At 54.2% G+C, this 7144-nt stretch overlaps 1 long non-coding RNA gene across 2 annotated transcripts; it reads right to left on the bottom strand.

Annotated features, from left to right (window-relative positions):
• Positions 1 to 1423: 1423 nt before the first annotated feature.
• Positions 1424 to 2334, bottom strand: LOC135966459 (uncharacterized). 2 transcript variants are annotated; one of them, XR_010579779.1, is made up of 3 exons: positions 2219 to 2334; positions 1722 to 1806; positions 1424 to 1594 (listed from the first exon to the last, which is right to left on the bottom strand). It is a non-coding gene; the product is annotated as an uncharacterized lncRNA (long non-coding RNA). The 2 variants fall into 2 exon arrangements; XR_010579778.1 differs by lacking the exon at positions 2219 to 2334 and having other exon boundaries at positions 1722 to 2175.
• Positions 2335 to 7144: the final 4810 nt, after the last annotated feature.

Here is a 7144-nt window from a genome sequence, read left to right as displayed (position 1 = left end):
TCCTGAGTATCTGGGACCACAGGCGTTTGCTGCCATACCCAGCTAATTTTTTAAGTTTTTTTTTTTTTTTTTTTTTTTTTTTTTTTTTTTTTTTGAGACGGAGTCTCGCTGTGTCTCCCAGGCTGGAGTGCAGTGGCGTGATCTCGGCTCACTGCAAGCTCCGCCTCCCGGGTTCACGCCATTCTCCCGCCTCAGCCTCCCAAGTAGCTGAGACTACAGGCGCCCGCCACCACGCCCGGCTAGTTTTTTGTATTTTTAGTAGAGACGGGGTTTCACCATGTTAGCCAGGATAGTCTCGATCTCCTGACCTCGTGATCCACCCGCCTCGGCCTCCCAAAGTGCTGGGATTACAGGCTTGAGCCACCGCGCCCGGCCATTTTTTAAGTTTTTTATAGAGAAAAGGTCTAGCTGTGTCGCTCAGGCTGGTCTTGAACTCCTGAGCTCAACAATCCTCATGGCTTGGCCTCCCAAAGTGTCAAGCCATCATGCCTGGTCTCACGCATTCTTAATCTTTAGTACTCCCACTTCAGAGCATTTTATCCTACAGATATGTGCAGAAACACAGTTATAAAATGACAGATGTAGAAAGATGTTCACTGCAACATTGTTAGAAAGCGCAAAAAAGAAAAGTAGCAACAACTCAGGTAGTGATGGAGGAAGGACTGAGTTGAATAAACTATGTACAAGACTGGGAATGGTGACTCATGCCTGTCATCCCAGCCTTTTGGGAGGCTGAAGTGGGAACTGCTTGAGGCCAGGAGTTTTGAGACCAGCCTGGGCAACATGGCAAGATCCCCGTATCTGCAAAAAAAAAAAAAAAAAAAAAAAAAAAATTTTTTTTTTTTTTAAATTAGCTAGGCATTGGCTGTCTGCGGTGGCTCATGCCTGTAATCCCAGAAATTTGGGAGGCTGAGGCAGGTGGATCACTTGAGGTCAGGAATTCGAGACTAGCCTGGCCAACATGGTGAAACCCCATGTCTACTAAAAATACAAAAATTAGCCAGGTGTGGTGGTGCATGCCTGTAATCCCAGCTACTCAGGAGGCAGTGGCACCAGAATTGCTTGAACCCAGGAGGCGGAGGTTGCAGTAAGCTGAGATGGTGCCACTGCACTCCAGCCTGGGTGAAAGAGGAAGACTCTGTCTCAAAAATAAAAATAAAAATAAAAAAATAAATTGGCTGGGCATCGTGGCATGTAGCTGTACTCTATGTACTCATGAGGCTGAAGTGGGAGTATCACTTGAACCCAGGAATTTGAAGTTGAAATGAGTTATGATTGTACCACTGCACTTTAGTCTGGGTGACAGAGAAAGATGAAATATTACATAGCTGTGAAAAAGGAATAAGGAATGTATTGCTGTGGAAAGAATGTCAAGATAGATTAAGTGAAAACAAAATGAGGAACAGTGTACACGGCATTCTACTTTTTGTGTGAGAAAGGACAAAAAGAAAAGCACACATTTTAATTTGTTTTAGACTACACACAGAATTAAAGTAGCCCCCTGGGGTTATGGGGTAGAAGAGGAAACCAGGTGCATGGGAATGAGAGTGGCACTTTGAATTGCTTCGATTTTTCAATCATATGGGTGTATTATCTACAGAAAAAAAATTGTAAAGATATTTCAGGGGCTTTGTTTATTTCTGGAGGGCAAAGGGCACATGACTGGAGGGGCGGGGGCAGGGAGCTGGTTCAGGGATAAACACAGTGACTCCAGGCCTTACCTCAACCTGGGGTGGCCTGGCAGTGCCGAAGGAATATCAAAGTATCAAAGTGCCAGATGAGTCCAAACAAACCATGTCTGGGAACCTTCAGGAAGCGATGGAGGCTCAGAGAGAAGAGGGTGTGCAGCAGGTGTGGCCCTGCTGGGCCCCAGACTTGGCCCTCTGCCCACACTAAGGCGGAGGACTCAGAGGGTGGGGACTGAGGGAGTGACCAGAAAAGCTGACCGTGGATGGAGTTGCAGTGGCACTGGGGCGCGAGTCTCTGGTGGGACACCTGTCACTCACCTAGTGTGGCTGTGGGGGTGTGTGTGAGCTGGTGGGGGGGGGCAGGGGTCTGTGGTCAGGGCAAGAAGCGCTGGGAGGTCAGGAGAGATAAACGGTCACCTTGTGATCGCTGATTCTGAGCCGCGAGGCCTGAGGCCCAAAGACCTTCCCCACCTCTACCCTGAGGAAGTCCCTCCTCCCCACCTGCCAGGCTGGAGGGTCCCAGGGCCCACCTGGGTAAGCAGGTGTGGCGGTGCCTCCTGGTGGCGCTCAGTGAGAGTCACAGGCCTTGAAGGACTAGGAAGTCCTGGGCAGCCCTGGGCCAAATTCCAGGACCTCACAAGGGCTGGGAGCTAAACAAAACCAAGGGGTCGAAGCCGGGAGATTTAGGGGGAGACCTTGGGGCAGGTGAGGGAAGATCTCAGTGGCTGTGGATGCCGCAGTACCCATCTCCCCATGACAAGCCCAACCTTCCTCCCTCAGCTTACCCAGCAGGACACAGCCTCTCTGCCTCGGAGTATTCTGGGGCTCAGGGAGGTGAGCCTTCTGCTTTTCCCGACTCCCCATGATCTTTCCACTCTGCCCCCCTCCTTCTCCAAAGTTGCCTTTCCTGTTTCCATATCACCCCCTCCCTGTTCAAGCTGCCCGCCAGGCAGCTTTGCCCACATGTGCAATCCCAAGTGAGCTGCAGCCTCCTCACTCAACAGTTACTAAGCAATTCACGGGGGCAACAGCACAGCGGGACACCGGGCGGGGGCCATCTGCAGCGGGCAGCTCCGAGAGCTGAGCAGGGCAGGGGCAAGGGCTGCAGGGGAAGGGGGTCCTGATGAGGAGGGGCTAGGGCTGCAGGGGAAGGGGGTCCTCTACTCCCAAGCACATGGGGCCCTAGGCCTGGTTTTGGGGGTCTCCCTCACCTGACAGCTGTGCCTCAGTATCTCCACCCTGGGAGGCTCCCAGTCCTTCCCCCATTTGTGTGGACATGTGGGGAGACACTGGCTGGGGATGGCTGTCCTGTCACAGTGGCTCAGGCCAACGTGCTGGGCCTCCAACCACAGGGGCAGCACCCTTCCCTGGGCAGCCTGCTCCTGGAGGAGAGGGGTCCTAAGAGCAGAGGGCATCCGAACAAGGCTTCTGTGGGCTTCCCTCAGTGCTTACCCACACCACTTCCGTGGAGTCTCACAGTGTGCCCATTTTGCAGATGCGGAAATTGAGATGTGGATAGGTGGATGGCTTGGCAAGGTGAGTCAGGATTCTCAGGTCTGGGCAAGAGCCGGTGGGGAGAAAGGAAGAAAAAGGAGGAAGAAAAAGGAGGTGCAGGGACTTGTTCTCAGTGTCATCTTGTTTACACAGACACGGCCTAGAGAAATCATAAGATAAATGATGGCTTGTGGGGTTCGCTGAACCATTAGCTCATGGCACCTGGCTCCAGGAATCCTCCAGGTACAGGCTCAGTGACCCCCACAGAAGCTGCATGCAGGAGGGGCTCTAATCCTAATCACACCCCTTCACACGCGGGGCCGTTGAGTGAGGCACAGTATGTCACACAACGCGCACTGGGTCACAGAACAAAAAGGGATGGATTTGTACCTGGGCCTGTGGGGGCCAGGGAGGCTGAACTGTGGTGACAGAGAGGCAGGCTGCCCCCAGAGCCTGTCAGGAATCCCCTCTGCCTGTGTTGCTCTCCCAGCCTCTTCTCTCCAGGCTTCACTCTCTCCACGCCTTGCTCTGGGCCTGGCTCATCTTCTCCAGAGGTCCCTGACCCAGGCAGCCCTGCATTTCAGAACTCAGGCTGTGGGGATCTGGGGCTTGCAGAGCAGTGCAGGAGCGCAGAGCTGGGGCTCACCCTCCGTGCTGGTCCCTGTGTCCCCCCTCCCTGGGGGCCAGGACCCCTCTCCTCCAGAAGCAGGCTGCCCATGGAAGGGTGCTGCCCTGTGTTGGAAGCCCAGCACATTCGCCTGAGCCACTTACGAGAGAATAGTCGTTCCCAGCCAGTGTCTCCCCATCCCGGAGGCTCAGGATCAAGTAGAGGGACGTCCGGGGGCCAGCCTTGAAGTTCCGTCTCCAACCTGGCCCTCCCTGGAGGGTTAGGGACACAGCCCCCAGTGGGAATCTGAAGCCCCCAAGGGAGGCATCTTTGCCCTGTGAGAACACAGGGCCTCCCCCGTCCACCTGCCCCCATCCCTCCAAGTTGTCTCTTTGTCCTTCTTTCCTCTCTCCTTCCCTTTCCCTCCCCACCCCTTCATCTGGGCCTCTGCCTCTGTCTCCCTCTGACACCCCTGCTCCTCTTTCTGTGTCTCAGGAAGCCTGTCTATCCCTATCACCCTCCCTCTCTGCTTCTTCTCTCCCTGCGGTGTCTGTTTCCGGGCATCTCTGTGGCCTGTCTCCGTGTCCCTCACCCCACCCTCCCCCTTCCCAAGCCCTCTCTAGAAATCCCTCAGCTGCCCCAGCCCTTCTCAGGGGCTCAGTCCTCAGGAAGCCTCCCTTCCTCTCTGGGCTCTTCCCAGCCATGTTGGGGAGGGCACATTTCTTGTCGCCCAGACCTAATATCTTAATGCAAGGCCATTATTCACCCGGAGTCCAGGCAGAGCAGGACTCTCCCCTCCTCGTTTGTCATCCAGAGTGAAGCCTCTGCACTGCTCCTCGGGGATCAGATTAAGGGACTGACAGGCTGGCCAGGAGCAAATGGAGCTGCCAGCGCCGCCTCCATTCCTCACTCCCTGCTGCCCCAGCCTCCCAGTGTCCGGGTCCCTGAAGTGTGGCCTGGCAGAGACCTCAGACCTTGGAGCAGGGGCGGCCTGGGGCCTCAGAGGGTCCTGTTTCTCACTTCAGCTCCTCCTTATGCACCTGGCAAAAGGTTAGAGGCAGCAGGAGGCTTTTCTCCTGAGACGGAGAGAAAAAAGGATGGGGGTTCAGAGTGACCTGGACTCCTGGGGCTGGGGAGATCTACTCTAAAAACAGAACAGCCAGCCGGGCATGGCGGCTCATGCCTGTAATCTCAGCACTTTGGGTGGCCAAGGCTTGTGGATCACTTGAGGCTGAGTTTGAGACCAGCCTGGCCAATGTGGTGAAACCCCGTCTCTACTGAAAATACAAAAATTAGCTGGGTATGATGGTGTGATCCTGTAATTTCAGCTATGCAGGTGGCTGAGGCAGGAGAATCACTTGAACCTGTAAGGCGGAGGTTGCAGCAGTGAGCTGAGATTGTGCCACTGCACTCCAGCCTGGGTGACAGAGCGAGACTCTGTCTCAAAACAAAAACAAAAACAAAAACAAACAAACAAAACAAAACCAAACCAAAAACAAAACAAAACAAAACAAAACAACAGAACAGCAAACACTGTAGATAGTCCTTAAAGCCTGGGAGGACCTTTACCTGTATTCACATATTGAATCCCTACAGCAACCCTATAAAGCAGGTCCTATACATATCCCTGTTTCACAGAGGCTCAGAGAGGCTAAGTGACTAGGCCATAGAGCCAGTGAAGTCTATGTGTCAGGCATAGTGCTTTTTGTATCTTTGTCAATTTTCTCAGCACGGTATGAGAGAGGGGCTGGATCATCCTCATTTTATAGGTGAGAGAACCGAGGTGTTCTCCTGGGTCCAGAACTCTCTGGCATGGGTCTGTGCCCCACCATGGTCCTGTCTTCCCTTTTTCTTGTTTTGCAAGGAGAGGATCTGCTCTGCACTGCTGTCTGCAGGGCAGGTGTGACTGCAGCAAATGTCCGGCAAGTAGAATGGTGAGGCTCTCTGGCCTGTCTCGCCCCTCTGACCCATCTTTGGGACCACATCCTCCACCAGGGCTCTTGGCTTGTCAGGGCAGTGTCCAGCATAACTCACCATCATAGAACCTCCCTCAGGTCCCATCAGGACATGTGCCATCTGGAACCCAGAGCTGAACACCAAGGGCTGCTTCCACAGAAGGGGCAGGGGAGGGGTGCGAAACCTACCTGGAGCCTTATTGCTGCCTGGACACCAACTCTCCACTTTCCACATCAGCCTAGTTCCCATAGTAACTGCCAGTTTGCTGTCTCCTAGCAACTAAGTGGTTCTCAGAGGCGAGGCAGAGTATTAGAGAGTAGTTGACATTTGAGGCCAGAGCCCTGGGTTCAAATCCCAGCTATGCCACGTCATAGCTGTGAGGTCTTTGGCAGGTCACTTAACCTCTCTGAAACTCGGCCTTTTTAAACCTTCTCCTGTCTGTGAAATGGGGGTGATACTGTTCATGGATTAAACATTCAAAATTAAGTTGCCAAAATTAAGGTGAAAGTGGGAAGGGCCAGGCAAAGGTGTGGGAGTTATGTGAAAGGCCCAGTGGGTCACTGTCGCGACCTGGTAGGAGCAGAGGGAGGCAAAGCCTGGGTTTGGGGTGGGATCCCTGGTGTGGGTGGGCCTCCCCATTTCAAGGGACCCTATCTCCAGGGACCCCAGCCTGGCCCACCTGGCAGCCCCACAGACTCTTTCACCCTTTGCATCACCACAGTCCTCACTGTGGTACTTCCATCACTTAAGTGCCCAGGGATCTTTCTAGAGAAGCCACACTCCTGCGGCAGCTCTGCCTCCCCAGTGTAAAACCTCAACGTACTGGCTACCAGAATCTGCGAATTTTAAGCCCCTCGCACATATCATTGAACTTCCCAGAGAAGTGGGGTCTCCTCATTACTTCCCAGTGTCAGATGAAAGGGGATGAGAAGCTAAATTACCTGCCCACAGTCTCGCAGGAACAAGAGGTGGGGCTGGGGCTCTGGGAGCCCAACTTCCTAGCATCTTTCCAGTGCTCTCAAGTTAGGAAGGAAAGAGTGGGGGAGAAGGGGTAACCCTAATGGAGGTGGGGGAAAGGGAGGCAGAGGGACCCAGGGACAGATCCCGCGGTCTCAGCGGGAAGGTGTTGGGGCCCGACAGCCCCATCCAGAGCTCCAGGCTAGAGTAAACCTCTCTGTCTCATAAACCGCTAGGACAAACTGCCCGCGGGGCTCCTCGCCCTGAGCAGGGGGAACGCTCTGGGAGGGTCGGGGAAGAGCGCGGGGAAGTGTTGACTTGAACAGTCGCCCCCTCCCTCCCCGGGCCCGGGAATTAGCTGCCTTTCTCGACACCCGCGGAGGGAAGCGGGGGTAGAAGAGGGGGACCCACCCCGAGGGGCAGGTGCAGAAAGAAGGGCGTA

The sequence above is a fragment of the Macaca fascicularis genome, chromosome 12, assembly GCF_037993035.2.
Source record: "Macaca fascicularis isolate 582-1 chromosome 12, T2T-MFA8v1.1".
In the NCBI taxonomy this organism is placed as follows: Eukaryota; Metazoa; Chordata; class Mammalia; order Primates; family Cercopithecidae; genus Macaca; species Macaca fascicularis.
The sequence above is the reverse complement of the archived record's forward strand: the minus strand, read 5'-3'. Positions and strand labels throughout refer to the sequence as shown.